Raw genomic sequence first — 19,067 nt, 5'->3', positions numbered from 1 at the left:
TTTTTTTCTTTAATTTTTATAATAATTTTATTTAAGATTCACGGTTACAAAAATGTTCATAATTGAGTTTCAGTCATAGAATGTACATCACTCTTCACCAGTGCACTTTTCCCTCTACCAATGTCCCCAGTTTCCCTCCCAACCACTCACCCACCCTTGTCTGTATATGGGGCAGGCATTTGCTTATCTTTCTCTAAGGCATCTTCAAGGAGGAAACTGCACTCTCCAAACAAGTGTAAGCAGAGATAAACATATGGGAATTTATTAAGCTGAGAAGCTTCTGCACCTCAAATGAAATAGTGCCTAGGATAAAGAGCCACCCACTGAATGGGAGAAACTATTCACCCAATACCCATCAGATAAGGAGCTAATATCCAAAATATACAAGGCACTGACAGAACTTTACAATAAAAAAATCTAACTCCATCAAAAAATGAGGTGAAGAAATGAACACTTTGTCAAAGAAGAAATACAAATGGACAAAGATACATGAAGAAAATGTTCCACATCACTAATCATCAGGGAGATGCAAATCAAAACAACTATGAGGTACCATCTCACCCCACAGAGGCTGGCAGACATCAACAAAAAACAGGAACAAGCAGTGCTGGCATGAATGTGGAGAGAAAGGAACTCTGATTCACTGCTTGTGGGAATGTCATCTAGTCCAGCCTTAATGGGAAGCAATATGGAGATTCCTCAAAAAACTGGAAATTGAGCTCCCATTTGATCCAGCTATACCACTCCTAGGGATATACCCTAGGAACACAAAAATATCTTTCAAAAAACCCTTCCTCACACCTATATTCATTGCAGCACTATTTACAATAGCCAGACTCAGAAAGCAACCAAAATGCCCTTCAACAGAGGAATGGCTAAAGAACTGTGGTACATATATACATTGGTATATTATGTAGCCATCAGAAGGGATAAAGTCATGAAATTTTCCTATACATGGATGTACATGGAATCCATTATTCTAAGTGAAATAAGTCAGAGTGAGAGAGATAGACACAGAATAGTCTCACTCATATATGGGTTTTTTAAAAAAAATTAAAAATATTATTGTAATAAGGCCCAGAGATAATAGAGGTAAGGGCCAGATGGACAGGTTCACAATATGAAGTTCACCACAAAGAGTGGTGAATGCTGTTAGGGAAATAAGTAAACTAACAACTAGCATGACAATGTTAATGAATGAGAAAAGTGGAATGCCTGTCTCAAATACAGGCAGTGTTGGGGAAGTGAGAGGGGGCATTGGTGGGGGGAAGGTTGCCCTGGTGAAGGGGGAAGTTCTGTTTATGACTGAAACTCAACTGCAATCATGCTTGTAAACATAGTGCTTAAATAAAGATTTTATTAAAGAAAAAAAAGAGGGGGCTGGAGAGATAGCATGGAGGTAGGACGATTGCCTTGCATTCAGAAGGATGGTAGTTAGAATCCCAGCATGCCATATGGTCCCCTGAGCCTGCCAGGTGTGATTTCTGAGCATAGAGCCAGGAGTAATCCCTGAGCACTGCTGGGTGTGGCCCAAAAACCAAAAAAAAAAAAAAAAGAATTTCCATAATGATGTAATATTCATATGTATACATGAACATATGCACATGTGAATATATGTATGTATAATAATATATATTTAAATATAGCTCCAGTATGAAAATTTTGTGGAGTAAGATCTTTTTTCATCTGTAAAAGATAAATGAATAAAAAGGGTGAGATTTGTGCTGTAGGCGTCTTGTGTCTCAGCATTCTTTAGTGAGGACGAAATCCTTCACGAAAGGAAAGCAGGCACACGAATGGATGAATATGAAATATGAAATAATGAAACCACACACAAAGTATGTGGGGTCAACACATCTTCTGGCAAGAGTGCGACAAGTTTAATTTTTTGAGCAGGGAGATTTATAGGGGTAAAACTACCCTTAGGTGTACAGAAGAATAATTATAATCTCAAAGCAAAGTACAAAGGTGACAATACCTAAACTATGGGTGTGACTGTAAAATTTCTAAGTTACAAAGGAGAAGGTTAAGGTCAAGGCAGCCCTTTGCAACTTACTTCAAATGCAAAATCAGGATTAGGAGGAAGTAGAAAATATCTAGGAACTTGGTCTTCGCTGAGCTGGGCTCTATTGTTTTAGAGGTCAAGTAAAGAAAGGAGCCCAATCCCCTTAGGTGTGGTTTCCTTTTTCTAAGGAGATTCAATAGCCCAGGAACTGCATTCACCCTTGATACCCAGAGACTGCAGCTGCAAGGACATATTTGAAAAAGAGAAAAAATATTGTCCTTGCTTATAGGTGCTAAATATTATCCAGAAAAAGGGGTTCTTTTAGTAATCTTTGGTGCTGGAATTTCTGAGCCAAATTATTTGATAGAGGCCACAATTATGCCTGAGATTTACAAAGGAGAGATAGCCAAATAATGACCGAAAATGTAATGTCAACCATCTCTTCGAAAATTCCTCAACCATCCATGCAGGGGAAAAAGGCGTCCACAGCACGCCTTTTGAGGAACCCTGTGGGGGTTACTTCAGTTCTCCCCACCAGGAAAATCTGAGGATACATCTGGTGGACTGGGGGCCCGGAGAGATAGCACAGCAGCGTTTGCCTTGCAAGCAGCCAATCCAGGACCAAGGGTGGTTGGTTCGAATCCCGGTGTCCAGTATGGTCCCCCGTGCCTGCCAGGAGCTATTTCTGAGCAGACAGCCAGGAGGAACCCCTGAGCAACGCCGGGTGTGGCCCAAAAAACAAAACAAAACAAAAAAACATCTGGTGGGCTGAGCTCCCCTAAAAGTTTATGTATGCTAATTTGTTTTCAGATTTTTGCCTTTGTTAACTGTATCACATTAAACATAGATATGTACATATCTTTTCAAATTAGTGCTCTTACATTTTTTGGAAAGATAAGTAGAAGTAAAATTTCTGAATCATCTGGCAGTTATGTTTTTAAATTTTAGAAATTTCCATGCTGTGCTTTCATAGAGACAGCCAGTTTATGCTCCCATTAACAGCAAAAGTGAAACCCCTTTTATCCAGATCCAAAAATGTAATGTAAATATTGTTTCAACTTTTTTGAAATCGGCCAGTTTCACAGTTGTCATTTTCACTTGTATTTCCCTAATAATCAGTGGTGAGCATTTTTCATTGCTGGTTTTACATATTTATGTTCTCCTTGAAGAATTGTCTGTAAACCTTTTAATTTTTTGTGGACTTTTTTTTTTAGAAGTTTGTGTGTTTTATATATCTTAGATATTAGCCTCTACTGAAAATTAATATATTTGGCCAAAGCAATAGTACAGTAGGTAGAGCCAAACAGGGACCTACCTGGGTTCGATCTGCGACATCCAGTATAGCTCCTGAGCCTGCCAGGAGTGATTTCTGAATGCAGAGCGAAAGGGTATGGTACAAATCCCACCCCACAAAAAATAATATAGGATGTTCATAATGGGCTTCCTCTATAGCCTTACTCTTTTCTCCAAAGAAATGCAAACTAAGTCATGAAAAATCATGGTTACACCAGCCATGCAGCTAAAAGCTGGCCATCTTGGGAGGAGATGGCTGGCAAAACCCAGCCCTGCTGAAGCCACACCTACTGCATCCATCACCTATAATCACGCTTTGCCTATGGCCCTGCTCCATTGCTCCTTTATGACTCTCTTTGGAGACACCAATTTGACCAATTTTCAGGTATGCAGGTATTTAGGCTGATATCACCTTGGCTTTTTGAAGCAAGTGTGGGCACCCTCCACTCCCGCATATTTTTTTTCTCTCAGAAAGCCTGGCAACTGTAACCATGTCTACAAATGCAATTGTCATGTTTGCACCAAGCCAGTTACCATTATTTATTCGAGTATAATACATACCCCTAATTTTTTTTGCACCCCTAATTTTCAATTAAAAATCGGTATAAAATTTTGTTTCACACCAAGCATCGTAATTGACAAAAAAAAAATGTTGTTGAACACGTGTGGCCATGATAAAAATCATTTATTGACAACGCAAACTGGTATAAACACAATACAGAAATAAAATTACCGGTAACAATATTTATTTAAATGCTTCAAAGTCAGATTCATCATCAGATACACTAAAGAGTTAATTTTTCATCAGGTCCCAGTTGGCAGGAACATCTGTTTTTATCAGTTTCTTCACTTTCTTCTGAGTCTGAATTCCACAGCAGGTCGTCTTCTGTGCCGTCCATTTGATTGCTGATGCCTTTCTTCCAAAAACTCTTGAAGATCATTTCTTTTGGTATGTCTTCCCATGATGTTTGAACCCAGGATATCACAAGAGATAGGCCAGGTTTCTTGAGGTTTTTTTCCTTCGCCCTCACATACATTGCGCAGCTGCAGCCCGGAAAAGACTCAGTGTGAGCTCACAATTCACCTGAAATACAACTGTGAAAGACACATTGGTCTCAATAAAAAAAAAAAGGAAAAAAGTGTCTGAGTATTGTTATCAAAATGCCTGAAGAGCTATAGTCCTTCAGTGGGCATGTAGAACTATTAATATTAATTAATAATAATTAATATATTAATACTGAGTCCTATGAGAAAGTTTGTGGCCTGGAAGAATTAGTTTCTCATTTGATAAGAATCTGATAATAAACTACCATCCCCAAATCTCAACTAAGAATAAAAACTTATAAAAATATGTTTTCTTTATTGTGAAATGTACAATAAAATTTATTTCTAGATAAAAATCAAGTTGATTTTAAAAGTAGGTGAGTAGTGATACTGAAGAGTTGACCACCAAAAATGACTAGGAGGTTGGACAGTTGAGCATGCCTGGAGCCTTGAGTTAGTCTTATGCCACAGTGCTTTGGGGATAAGATCTCCCTGTTTTTAGGCCGAAGGTGTTTATTTTCAATTTCTTCCATATTTTTCTGTGCCTACACAAATGACAATTGCCACACATACACGTCTTTTTTCTTTTTTTAGTGTATTTCCCATCTCTAGAGAAAAAATAAAGGGAGCACACTAAACCTTCGGTTATTACATTAATGACTTTATTGGTGATACAATAATTTTCACAAATATAACTGCTAATGCACTCTTTCCCCTTCTTTTTCCATTTTTTAATTTTCTATTCTCTTTCTCTTTCTTTTTTTAAATAATTTTTATTGTGACCAAAAGTGAATAGCAAACCTTCCACAGTAATATTTAAGGTACATAGTGTCAATGATTCAGGGCCATTCTCACCACCAGGGTTGTCCTCCCTCCATCCCTTTTCCCAGCATGTGTCCCATATCTTCATCCTTTGCCCCCTGAAACACTAGTGTAAAAGCTTGAGATAGGGTATCAATTCTGTTGTTGTTAACTTTCGGTTTGGTGTTTAAGTCTGATCATTTTTTATTTCCACTCAATGTTCATATGGCTGTTTGGTCCTGGTACCATTTATTTCTATTTTCCCCTCAATTGATGAGGCAGAACAAAATGATTCAACTTGTGAGGTTCTGCTGGAAGAAGACAAAAAAAGAAAAAAGAGGGACTGGAGAGATAGCATGGAGGTGGGGCATTTGCCTTGCATTCAGAAGGATGGTGGTTTGAATCTCGGCATCCCATATGGTCCCCCAAGCCTGCCAGAAGTAATTTCTGAGTGTAGAGCCAGAAGTGGCCCGTGAGCACTGCCAGGTGTGACCCAAAAAACAAAAAAGAAAAAAGAAGAAAAACATAACAACAAAAAAACAACAAACAACAGTAAAAAAAAAAAGGTACCAAAAAAAGAAAAAGCACCAGCAACAACAACAAAAATCACTACACAATAACAACAATAGTGAAAAAGAAAGAAAAGAAGGAAAGAAAGAAAAAATAAAAAGAAGAAAAAAGAGAAAAATAAATAAAAAGTAAAAAATAAAGGAAGTAGCGCTGGTGTGGCAAGGTTTTGTGCTTTTTTTTTTTTTTTTTTTTTTTTTTTTTTTTGCATAGGCACAGTAAGTATTAGGGAAATAAGAAAGAGAATTCCCTTGACCTAAGGGATTCAGAGTTTCTCCGCCATTGAAGCACACTGCCATGAGAACAACTACTGGCTCCATACATAATCATTACCCCACCCCAAGGTCTTTTTATGGTGCCAGGAAACTTTCCACTTAGTTTTAGATGATAAAATTGGGCCTCTGTAGCTAGAGATCTTGGTATTTGCACAGGTCATAGGACAAAGTCTAGGATAGAGTCTTACTGTATGGTTCTAGAAGTTCTGTTATATCATTATTGTTGTAATCAGTCTTCTGTAATAAGTAGTCTTGGTTTTTGCTCAGATCTTAGGCCGAAGCCTAGGATAGAGTCTTCTTTATGGTTGCAGAAGTTCTGCTCAGTTTCAATTGTCAAAGTTGGACCTCTGGAAACAGAGATCTTGATTTTTGTAAAGCCTAGGGTAGGTTCTTTCTTATTGGTCCCAGGATAAGTTCTGTCCAGTGATTGTTGTCAGTCAGTCTTCTGTAGTTAGCGCTCTTAGTTTTTGCACAGATCAAAGGACTATTTCTTAATAACTTTGCTTTCTGTTATCCTGAAACAAATGTATTATGGTCAATTATGTCAACAATGTGATATTTTCTTTAAATAAATAATTAAAAATATAAATTAAAGTAGGTGAGTAAACATTATCAAAGAGAATATGTAATTTGGGGCAAGGGATGAGGAAACAGGAAGGAAGAAAACTGGGATAAACATATTGGCAAAAATCAATATCCTGCAAGGTTTTATTCTGGATCCTGGTGGGAATTTAATAGAACCAGAAATCCAAATAAAGAGGAAGCTCTGGTAAAATTTATGTAAAGTATGTCTGTAAATTATGACTCTCTAGTGTCTTATAAACCAACTTCAGCTATTTGTTTAACGAGAGGATGTTGAACAGACTCTAAATTTAAGAATACAGCTAAGCCTCAGAAAGTGACGAATCTAACTCTGGTTAACTGCCAGTATTCTCTCACATCTGTTTCTATATATTTAGATCATTTTTCTAATCTCTTAAGTGTGGGGTTGCTGTATTCCATCAATAGCCTAACTTTATATATTACTCTCTCAGCCACCCACTAACATGCTGACTTAAAATTTCAATTCTATATCCTCATAGAGGATCTGAGTCAGATGAGGTCTTCCCAGATTAAAATAAAACCAGTGAGACATAATTTTGTAATTATGTATATAGCTTTAAGGAATATCACCCCTCCTCTGGAAAGTAAAGACAGTTACAAGAGAAAGGAAAACCATTAGATACTTTGGAGACATCTTAGGTACCTATTGGCTTATGTGTGTTAGATTTCTAGAGACCAATCACTGCATTGAGCAGTGGAATCTGTGTGCATTGCATTCTTCACTACATTTTACATTTCTACTGTACTCGTGTATGACCTGAAAGGAAAAGAACAGAATGGGTAAAATAATTCAAACTCCTAAGTTTTTGTCATTAAGCATTTGTCACTAATGTCATGTAAAATTCATGTTTGGGTAAAACAGAGAAAAGGTTAGAGGAATATAAAAATACAAATATCCACAACATTCTTATTCCTTCACTAGCTGAAATATCATTTGGGCATGATATTTGGGAAGAAATATATCATATCCACAAAAGAGCTCACTTTCCCTCAAGTTTATGCTAAAGGTAGAAAATGATGGTTTGGAAGGGTTCTATAGCAGCTACATAATTTTGAAGCTGTATTTTAGCTAGTATCATATGGAAAACATCTTTTAAATTTAGATTTTTTTAATGTAAATATCTTGGAAAAACAACTGAATGTCCGGAGTATTGGGGAAACACAGCTTGATGGTATCTGCTCTGAATCAGACAGGACTGAAAAAAGAGCCATATAATCCCTTAAATTGGGGCTGGAGCAATAGCACAGCAGTAGAGCATTTGCCTTGTACACGGCTGACCCAGGACAGAACTAGGTTCGATCCCGACTTTCCATATGTCCCCAATCTAGGAGAGATTTCTGAGCGCATAGCCAGGACTAATCTCTGAGTGTCACAGGGTGTGCCCCCCCCAAAAAAAAATCCCCTAACTTTTCCTTAAAGAGAAGTGACTTTGGGGCCGGGCGGTGGCGCTGAAGGTAAGGTGCCTGCTTTGCCTGCGCTAGCCTTGGACGGACCGCGGTTCGATCCCCCGTGTCCCATATGGTCCCCCAAGCCAGGAGCAACTTCTGAGCACATAGCCAGGAGTAACCCCTGAGCGTTACCGGGTGTGGCCCAAAAACCAAAAAAAAAAAAAAAAGAGAGAAGTGACTTCAATAAAATTTAATAAACAAACATTATTTTGGGGGGCCACACCCAGTGACTCTCGGGGGGGGGGGGTACTTCTGGCTATGCACTCAGAAATCGCTCCTGGCTTGGGGAACCATAAAGGACGCCCAAGATCAAACCAACGTCCGTCCTGGGTCAGACGCATACAAGACAAACGCTCTACCGCTGTACTACCTCTCCAGCCCCAACAAACATGATTTTTAACTATATTTATACTTCATTATACTTCAATCGTGGAGTGTTTAGGGCATTCTGTAACCTTGTATATTAAAAGCATAAACATTAACGCAATTGTAAATCAGTTTTTAATGAGTGAGAAAGACAGAAATAAGCCTATATCCATATGACCTTTCTGAAAAGAATAACATATTCTATAATTATCAAGTAGGCCTCTTAGTGGGATGTTTGGGAGCATAAACTAGAAGAATTACTGGCAAACTTGAATAGTATAGATATTGACCCACCTTGGGTCAGTCCACACAGACCTCATGTTACAGCCCATTGGTTTGCTGATGGATAATTTCCCAAGCTGGACTTATTGGAGTAGAAAAACATAGATGTAGGTGTAAATGGCTTACTCAGTGTTCCTACACCTGAGGAAATAAGGAACAGGAACTCACTGTTCCTGCAGTTGTGCTCCAAAACCTGTGGGTGAAGGTCATGTCCTAGAAATAAATGTAGAGAAAAACCAGTTTGTATTCGGATGTTTCCTTTTTGTTTTGTTTTGTTTTGTTTTTGGTCCATGCATGGTGGTGCTCAGGAGTTACTCCTGATTCTGAGCTAAAAAATTATTCCTGGCAGTTTTGGGGACCATATGGGATGCCTGGAATTAAATCCGGGTTGGCCTTGCAAGGCAATTGCCCTACCCGCTATGCTATCATTTCTGCCCCTGTTTGGATGTTTCTGTTGCAGCTCTGCTGACTTCTAGATAAAATAGGTGTATACCCAAATTTTAAAGAATTTCCAAGCAAAGTTCTTTCTTGCAGACTGCAAACCTGTTTGATCATTTCAGTTTGTTAGGAAATAGTTTGACTCTGTGTAGTAGGAAGGGATTAACTTCAAGAAATCAGACCACCAGGGCCTGGAGAAATAACACAGCGGCATTTGCCTTGCAAGCAGCCAATCCAGGACCTAAGGAGGCTGGTTCAAATCCCGGTGTCCCATATGGTCCCCCGTGCCTGCCAGGAGCTATTTCTGAGCAGTAACCCCTGAGCACCGCCGGGTGTGGCCCAAAACTCAAAAAAAAAAAAAGAAAGAAAGAAAGAAATCAGACCACCATTTATTAAACTTTTGTTTTATATTTTGCTGAATAATCTCATGAAGAGGAAATGGTGAAGAAAAAGAGTCAATCCAATAAAAACAGGTCAATTTATAAGGACCAATTTAGATTTTTAGCAGTGAACTTAATTAGTAATATAGATATTGATTTATGATGATACACTTGTGAAGTGTTGTAGTACAATATTACTTCAATAAAAACATTTTAATATATAATAATCCTCAAAAGAAATATCAAATATTTTATGAAGTATGTAGTTAAAAAAATCATCTCAGGGTCTTCATTTAAAAGCTGCTGGAGAGGTAGAACAGCAGCGTTTGCCTTGCAAGCAGCCAATCCGGACCTAAGGTGGGTGGTTCGAATCCCAGCGTCCCCTATGGTCCCCGTGCCTGCCAGGAGCTATTTCTGAGCAGATAGTCAAAAGTAACCCCTGAGCACCGCCAGGTGTGGCCCAAAAACCAAAAAAAAAAAAAAAAGATGCAACAGTTGAAGAAAATAAAGTTTGAACTGTGACAGCCAATGGAGCACTTGAAGTTTGAATTGTATCAGCCAATGGAACAGTGATTTGTCAATGAGTCTAGTGGAATACTCAAGAAAAAAAACAAATTTCTAGTCAATATATAAAGTCCCATAGGACCAAGAATCTCTTGTAGCAGGACTCTTCAGGATGCTTTTACTTATAAATACTCAAGTCTATGTCCCCACTGCATGGTGTATGAAAATGCACTGAATGATAGGTGTAGTACACATGAGAGTGATTGGTGAACTACCTAATTACTTGACAGAGAATGTTCCTAAAGGCAATCTTACCTTATTTATATTTTTAAAACGAAAGCAGCAGGAAAAATTGAAGCAAAAGGAGAAGTGGAAAAAAAAAAGAATATTGTTTAGAATGAAGGCTTAAAAATTCACCAAGATCCTAAAGGGGAATCCCAGGGTTACTTTTTTTTTTTTTTTTTTTTTTTTTATAAACCTAGTTCCTCTTTTACATATTTTAGAATGTGGTATAATTCACTGAGGACACTGTGCAACCTCAAGGCATTTGGAAGTCCCCTTTGGACCTCATTTCAAAAGAAGGCTCTTAATTTGGTTCAAAGTTCTGACCACAAATATGCTGAATCAGGTCCTGGATGTCTTTTGTTTGCCAGATGAAATGGGACTCTTGGATGTATGTGTTAGTAGGAAGTCTATTTCACTTTCTGGTAAGAAGAAAATTAAAGGGAATTACCTTAAATTTTGGATTATACAAGATCAGACGATAGTCATTACTATTGACTAGGGAATAGTTAGTAATGACTGAAGCCAAACTTCAACTATACAATTAAGTGATACACACACATACACACAAAAAAGAACAACACACACACACAAAAAATGATTCCTTATGGCTTTGTGTATGCTCTAGTATTTATGGGTAAAAGCATCCTGAAGAGTCCTGCTTTTCCTAACTTTTTTAATAAATAGAAAGCATAACTACATATTAAATATTCATGTTATTTTAAATATTTATGTAGTTTCTATTCTATATCACCATTACAGATATTGCCTGTCATCAAGTTTGTGAAAAGCAGCAAAGAAGGATTCATTCCCTAAATGCAAGGATTTTTTTAACATGTGCAAGTTAATCATAAAATACAACATATTAATAAAAGAAAAACAAAAATCATATATCATATAAATAGATACAGAGAATTCATTTGACAAGATCTAGCACTGATCCATGATAATTCTTAATAAGATGGAAATTGAAGTAACTACTCAATATAGTCAAAGCCATCTACCACAAGCCATTGCAAACATTATATGCTATAAAAGAAAACTACAAAACACTGCTTCAAGAAATAAGAGGACACAAGGGAATGAAAACACATACCCCTGTTCATGGAATGGTAGGATTAACATAATTAAATTGGCAATACTTCTCAAAGCATTATACAGATTTAATTTCTATGAGAATACCCATGACATTTTTTCAAAGAAGTGGATCAAATATTCCTAAAATTTGTGTTGAACAATAAACCTCCATGAATAGCTAAAGCAATCCTTGGGAAAAAGAAGATGGGAGGCATCACTTTCCCCAACGATAAACTATGTATTAAAAAGTAGTAGTAGTAAAAGCAGTAGTCATTAAAACAGAATGGTACTGAAATAAAGACAGAGCCTCAGATAAATGGAATAGACTTTAATTTTCTGAGATTGATCCACAGGTATCAATCTGTGGGCAAGAAATACAAAGTATAGCAAGAAAATCCTCTTCAACAAGTAGCATTAGGAAACCTGGTCAGCTACAGGCAAAACAGCAAACTCAGATCTCTATTTAATATCATGCACAAAAGTCTAATTAAAATGGATTAAAGACCTTTACATTAGATCTGAAACCATAAGGTACAGAGAGGAAAATGTAAGCAGAATACATCATGACACTGAAGCTAAAGACATATTTAAACACACTTTTTAAGCAAGTGAAAACAAAGATAAACAAATGGGACTATATTACACTGAAAAGCTTCTGCACCTCAAAAGAAACAGTGACAAGGGTACAGAGACAACACATGGAATGGAAGAAACTATCCACCCAATACCTGAAGAAACATCTAACCCTATCCAAAAAATAAGAAGACATGAACAGACATTTCGTCAAAGAAGAAATGCAGATGGCAAAAATGCACATGAAAATATATTCCAATCACTAATCATCAGGGAAATGTAAATCAAAAGAACAATTATACACCTTCTCACATCACAGAGATTGGCACACATCACAAAGAAAAAGAACAAGTGCTGGTACGGATGTTTGTGGGAATGCCAACTGGCCCAGCCTTTTTTGGAAAACAATATAGATATTCCTCAAAAAATTAGAAATTGAGAGACCTGAATGGTGGCACAAACGGTGAAACTTCTATCTGCCTTTTCCTCACTAGACTAGGACTGACCGCAATTCGATTCCCTGACATCCCATATGGCCTCCCAAGCAAGGAGCAATTTCCCTTTTTTACTTTTTTGTTAAATTAATATCTTTATTTAAACACCTTGATTACAAACATGATTGTGGTTGGGTTTCAGTCATGTAAAGAACACGCCCCTTCACCAGTGCAACAACATTCCCATCCCCAACGTCCCAAATCTCTCTCCTCCCCACCCCACTCCCGCATGTACTCTAGACAGGCTTTCTACTTCCCTCATTCATTCTCATTGTTAGCATAGTTCTCAGTGTAGTTATTTCTCTAATTACACTCATCACTCTTGTGGTGAGCTTCATGAAGTGGGCTGGAACTTCCAGCCCTTCTCTCTTTTGTCTCTAAAAATTATTGCATGAATGTCTTTCATTTTTCTTAAAACCCAGAGATGAGTAAAACTATTCTGCATCTTTCATTTTTCTTAAAACCCAGAGATGAGTAAAACTATTCTGCATCTCACTCTGACTTATTTCACTCAGCATAATAGATTCTATATATATACATGTATAAGAAAATTTCATGACTTCATCTCTCCTGACGGCTGCGTAATATTCCATTGTGTATATGTACCACAGTTTCTTTAGCCATTCATCTATTGAAGGGCATCTTGGTTGTTTCCAGAGTCTTGCTATGGTAAATAGTGCTGCAATGAATATAGGTGTAAGGAAGGGATTTTTGTATTGTATTTTTATGTTCCTAGGGTATATTCCTAGGAGTGGTATAGCATCATGTGGGAGCTCAATTTCCAATTTTGAGAGGAATCTCCATATTGCTTTCCATAAAGGTTGGACTAGAAGGCATTCCCACCAGCAGTGAATAAGAGTTCCTTTCTCTCCACATTCCTGCCAGCACTGCTTCTTCTCATTCTTTGTGATGTGCACCAATCTCTGTGGTGTGAGGTGGCACCTCATAGTTGTTTTGATTTGCATCTCCCTGATGATTAGTGATGTGGAGTATTTTTATGTGCCTTTTGGCCATTTGTATTTCTTCTTTATCAAAGTGTCTGTTCATTTCTTCTTTCCATTTTTATTGCATTCTTTTCATGTGCCTTTTGACCATTTGTATTTCATTTTTGTCAAATTGTCCATTTCTTCTCTCCTACTTTTGATGGGATTAGACTTTTTTTCTTGCAAAGTTCTGTCAGTGCCTTATATATTTAGGATATTAGACCCTTATCTGATGGGTATTGGGTGAATAGTTTCTCCCACTCAGTGGGTGGCTCTTGTGTCCTGGACACTATTTCCTTTGAGGTGCAGAAACTTCTCAGCTTAATATATTCCCATCTGTTAATCTCTGCTTTCACTTGTTTGGAGAGTGCTTTTTCCTCCTTGAAGATGCCTTTAGTCTCAATGTCTTGAGTATTTTTGCCTATGTGTTGTTCTATAAACCTTACGGTATTGTGTCTGATATCAAGGTCTTTAATGCATTTGGATTTTACCTTCATACATAATGTTAGCTGGGAGTCTAAGTTCACATTTTTGCAAGTGGCTAACCAGTTGTGCCAACACCAACCACTTTGTTGAAGAGGCTTTCCTTGCTCAATTTAGGATTTCTTGCTCTTTTATCAAAAATTAGGTGATTGTATGTCTGAGGAACATTCTCTGAGTATTCAAGCCTATTCCACTGATCTGAGTGCCTGTCTTTATTCCAATACCACAGGAGTGATTTCTGAGTGTATAGCCAGGAGTAACCCCTGAGCATAACGGGGTGTGGCTCAAAAATAAAAAAAATAGAAATTGAGGGGGCTGGAGAGATAGCACAGCTGTAGGGAATTTGCCTTGCACATGACAAGCCCAGACAGATTCAGGTTCAATTCCCGGCATCCCATGTGATCCCCTGAGCCTGCCAGGAGTGATTTCTTCCCTATCGTTATTGGTGTATAAAAAGGCCATTGGTTTTTTTGTGTTAATTTTGTAGCCTGCCACATTGCTATATGAGTCTATTGTTTCCAAAAGCTTTTTGGTAGAGTCTTTAGGGTTTTCTAAGTAGAGTATCATGTCATCTGCAAACAGTGAGAGCTTGACTTCTTCCTTTCCTATCTGGATTACCTTGATATCTTTTTCTTGCCTAATCGCTATAGCAAGTACTTACAGTATTATGTTGAATAACAGTCGTGAGAGAGGACAGCTTGTCTTGTACCAGAATTTAGAGGAAAGGCTTTTAGTTTTGAGAAAGGTTCCTTTTATTCTCATCTTGCTGAGAATTTTGATCAAGAATGGATGTTGGTTATTGCCCCCTGTGAGGTCACTGTGCCAGCCCAAAATACAGGTCTAGGCCGCGAGAAGACCTCCTTCTTTCAGGCTTTAGGCATCACCACCAAAATCTCCAGGGGCACCATCGAAATTCTGAGTGATGTGCAGCTGATCAAGACTGGAGACAAGGTGGGCGCCAGCGAGGCCACACTGCTGAACATGTTGAACATCTCCCCTTTCTCCTTTGGGCTGATCATCCAGCAGGTGTTCGACAATGGCAGCATCTACAACCCGGAAGTGCTGGACATCACAGAGCAGACTCTGCATTCTCGCTTCCTGGAGGGCGTCAGGAATGTTGCCAGTGTCTGCCTGTAGATTGGTTACCCAACTGTTGCCTCAGTGCCTCATTCTATCATCAATGGGTACAAGCGGGTTCTGGCTTTGTCTGTGGAGACAGAGTACACCTTCCCACTTGCTGAAAAGGTCAAGGCCTTCCTGACTGATCCATCTGCCTTTGTGACTGCTGCCCCTGTGGCTGCAGCCACCACTGCTGCACCTGCTGCTACCGCAGCCCCAGCCAAGGCTGCTGCCAAGGAAGAGTCGGAGGAGTCGGACGAGGATAAGGGATTTGGTCTCTTTGACTAATCCCCCCCTAAAAGCAACCAAAAGAAGCCAGTTTTATTTGTGAAACTAGAAATAAAGGCTTACTGATCTTAAAAAAAAAAAAAAAAGAATGGATGCTGGCACTCATCAAAAGCTTTCTCTGAATCTATTGATATGATCATGTGATTTTTAGTTTTCTTGTTGTTGATGTTGTGTATTATGTTGATAGATTTAGGGAAGTTAAACTACCCTTGCCTTCCTGGGATAAAACCTACTTGATCATAGTGAATGATCTTCTTGATGAGGCATTGGATCCTAAGAGCCAGGATTTTGTTGAGGATCTTTGCATCTGTGTTCATTAGGGATATTGGTCTGTAATTTTCTTTTTTGGCAGCACCTCTATATAGTTTTGGTATTAAGGTGATGTTGGCTTCATAAAAGCTATTGGGAAGTGTTCCTGTTTTTCTAATTTTATGAAAGAGCCTGGCCAGGATTGGTAGTAGTTCCTCTTAAAAGGTTTGAAAGACTTCATTAGTGAATCCATCCGGGCCTGGGCTTTTGTTTTTGGGCAAACTTTTGATTACGGTTTTAATTTCCTCAATAGTGATGGGGGTGTTTAGATATGCTACATCCTCTTTATTCAACTGTGGAAGATTATATGAGTTCAAGAATTTATCCATTTCTTCCAGGTTCTCATATTTAGTGGTATAGAGTTTCTCAAAGTAGTCTCTAAATATCCTTTGAATCTCTGCAGTATCTGTAGTGATCTACCCGTTTTCATTTCTAATATGGGTTATCAAGTTTCTCTCCCTCTCTTTCTTTGAGAGTTTTGCCAATGGTCTATCAATCTTGTTTATTTTTTCAAAGAACCAACTTCTGCTTACATTGATCTTTTAGATTGTTTTTTTGGGTTTCCACTTTATTGATTACTGCTCTTAGCTTTGTTGTTTCCTTCTGTCTTCCTATTTTTGGTTTATTTTGTTGATCGTTTTCTAATTCTATAAGCTGTGTCATTAAACTATTCATGTATGCTCCTTCTTCCTTCCTGATGTGTGCTTGCAACGCTATAAATTTTCCTCTCAGTACCGCTTTTGCTGTGTCCCATAGGTTCTGATAGTTTGTGTTTTCATTGTCATTTGTTTCCAGGAAACAAATGATTTCCTCTTTGATTTCATCCTTGACCCACTGGTTGTTCAGTAGTAGACTGTTTAATTTCCAGCTGTTAAAGTTTTTTGTGTGTGTCCCTTTGTAGTTCACATCTAACTTCAGAGCCTTGTGGTCAGCAAAGGTAGCCTGCAAAATTTCTATCCTCTTGATTTATGGAGGTATGATTTATGTGCCAGCATGTGGTCTATCCTGGAGAATGACCCATATACATTGGAAAAGAATGTGTATCCAGGTTTCTGAGGATGGAGTGTTTTATTTATATCTAGGCCTCTTTCTTTCATTTTTCATTTCAGTTCTAGTATATTTTTGTGGGTTTCAATTTGGTTGACCTATCAAGTGTTGACAGGGCCACGTAGAGATCTCCCACAATTATTGTGTTATTATTCATATCCTTTTTCTGATTTGTCAACAGTTGTATTAAATACTTTGATGGTCCCTCATTGGGTGCATATATGTTTAGGAGTGTGATTTCTTCCTGCTGTACATATCCCTTGATTAGTTAAAAAAATGTCCATTTTTGTCCCTTACAACTTTTCTGAGTATAAAGTTTGTATCATCTGATATTAGTATGGCCACTCCAGATTTTTTTCTTTCACCCCCCCACTCCAGCTTTTTTAGGGTGTTGCTTGGATGATTTTCCTCCAGCCTTTGATTTTGAGTCTATTTTTATTCTGACTATTCAGGTGTGTTTCTTGTAGGCAGAAGAAGGTTGGGTTCAGTTTTTTAATCCATTTAACCACTTTGGATCTCTTAATAGGTGCATTGTCCATTGACATTGAGATAGATAGTTGTCATAGGATTTAGTGCCATCTTTGTGTAGAAGTTTGGTGTATTTTTTGTCAGCCTTGTCTTAAATTAAACCTTTTAGTTTTTCTTTTAAGGCTGGTTTTGAGTCTGTAAACTTTCTTAGCTGTTATTTATCTGTGAAGCTATGTATACTTCATTCAAACCTGAAAGTGAGTTTTGCTGGGTGCAGTATTCTGGGTAAAGCATTTATTTCATTCATTTATTCATTCATTTATTTCATTTATTTCACCACTGCCTTCTGGCCTTGAGTGTTTCTTGTGACAGATCTGCTGAAAATTTCAAGGATGCTGCCTTGACTCTAATTTCCCTTTTTGATCTTGCTGCTTTCAGAATTCTGTCTCTGTCTGTCGGGTTCCTCATTGTGACTAGGATGTGTCTTGGGGTGTTTTTCCTGGGGTCTCTTTTAGCTGGTACTCTTCGGATATGCAGGATTTGGTCACATGTATTCTTTAGCTCTGGTAAATGTTCTTGACTGTTGATGATGTTCTTGACTGTTGATTCTTCCTGGAGATTTTCTTCTTGGGTCTCTGGGACTCCAATGATTCTTAAGTTGTTTCTGTTGAGCTTATCAAAGACTTCTATTTTCTTTTTCTTTATTTTATTTTATTTTATTTTATTATAATTATCTTTATTTAAACACCGTGATTACAAACATGATTATAGTTGTATGATTACAGTCATGTAAAGAACACCCCCCTTCAACCAGTGCAACATTCCCACCACCAATTTCCCAGATCTCCCTCCTCCCCACCCCCCTACACCTGTACTCGAGACAGGCTTTCTATTTCCCTCATTCATTCACATTGTTATGATAGTTTTCAGTGAAGTCATCTCTCCAACTGCACTCATCACTCTATGTGATGAGCTTCATGTCCTGAGCTGCACCTATCAGCCCTCATCTCTCTTGTCTCTGAGATACTGTTAAAAATGTCTTTCATTTTTCTTAAAGTCCATAGATGAGTGAAACCATTCTGCGTCTTTCTCTCTCCCTCTGACTTACTTCACTCAGCATAATAGATTCCATGTACATCCATGTATTGGAAAATTTCATGACTTCATCTCTCCTGATGGCTGCATAGTATTCCATTGTGTATATGTACCACAGTTTCTTCAGCCACTCATTTGTTGAAGGGCATCTTGGTTGTTTCCAGAGTCTGGCTATTGTAAATAGCACTGCAATGAATATAGGAGTAAGGAAGGGATTTTTGTATTGTATTTTTGTGTGCCTCGGGTATATTCCTAGGAGTGGTATAGCTGGATCGTATGAAAGCTCAATTTCCAGTTTGTGAAGGAATCTCCATATCGCTTTCCATAAAGGTTGTACTAGACGGCATTCCCACCAGCAGTGAAAAAGAGTTCCTTTCTCTCCACATCCCCGCCAGCACTGCTTGTTTTCCTTTTTTGTGATGTGTGCCAATCTCAGTGGCGTGAGGTGGTACCTCATAGTACCATCTCAGATTTAACGTGATTCCTCTGAAGATACCCATGACATTCTTCAAAGAAGTGGATCAAATACTTCTGAAATTCATCTGGAACAATAAACAACCTCGAATAGCTAAAGCACTCCTTGGGAAAAGGAATATGGGAGGCATTACTTTCCCCAATTTTAAGCTGTATTACAAAGCAATAGTTATAAAAACAGCATGGTATTGGAATAAAGACAGACCCTCAGATCAGTGGAATAGGCTTGAGTATTCAGAGAAGGTTCCTCAGACATATAACCACCTAGTTTTTGATAAAGGAGCAAGAAATACTAAATGGAGCAAGGAAAGCCTATTCAACAAGTGGTGTTGGCACAACAGGTTAGCCACTTGCAAAAAAGTGAACTC

At 38.1% G+C, this 19,067-nt stretch overlaps 1 pseudogene; it reads left to right on the top strand.

The window, feature by feature from the left end:
• The first annotated feature begins 14,688 nt into the window (after window positions 1-14,688).
• LOC126032193 (60S acidic ribosomal protein P0-like) lies at window positions 14,689-15,395 on the top strand (annotated as a pseudogene).
• The last annotated feature ends 3,672 nt before the right edge of the window (window positions 15,396-19,067 follow it).

Source organism: Suncus etruscus, chromosome 16 (genome assembly GCF_024139225.1).
Source record: "Suncus etruscus isolate mSunEtr1 chromosome 16, mSunEtr1.pri.cur, whole genome shotgun sequence".
NCBI classification, from domain to species: Eukaryota; Metazoa; Chordata; class Mammalia; order Eulipotyphla; family Soricidae; genus Suncus; species Suncus etruscus.
Note: the sequence above shows the minus strand (reverse complement) of the source record. Positions and strands in the feature narration are given on the sequence as shown.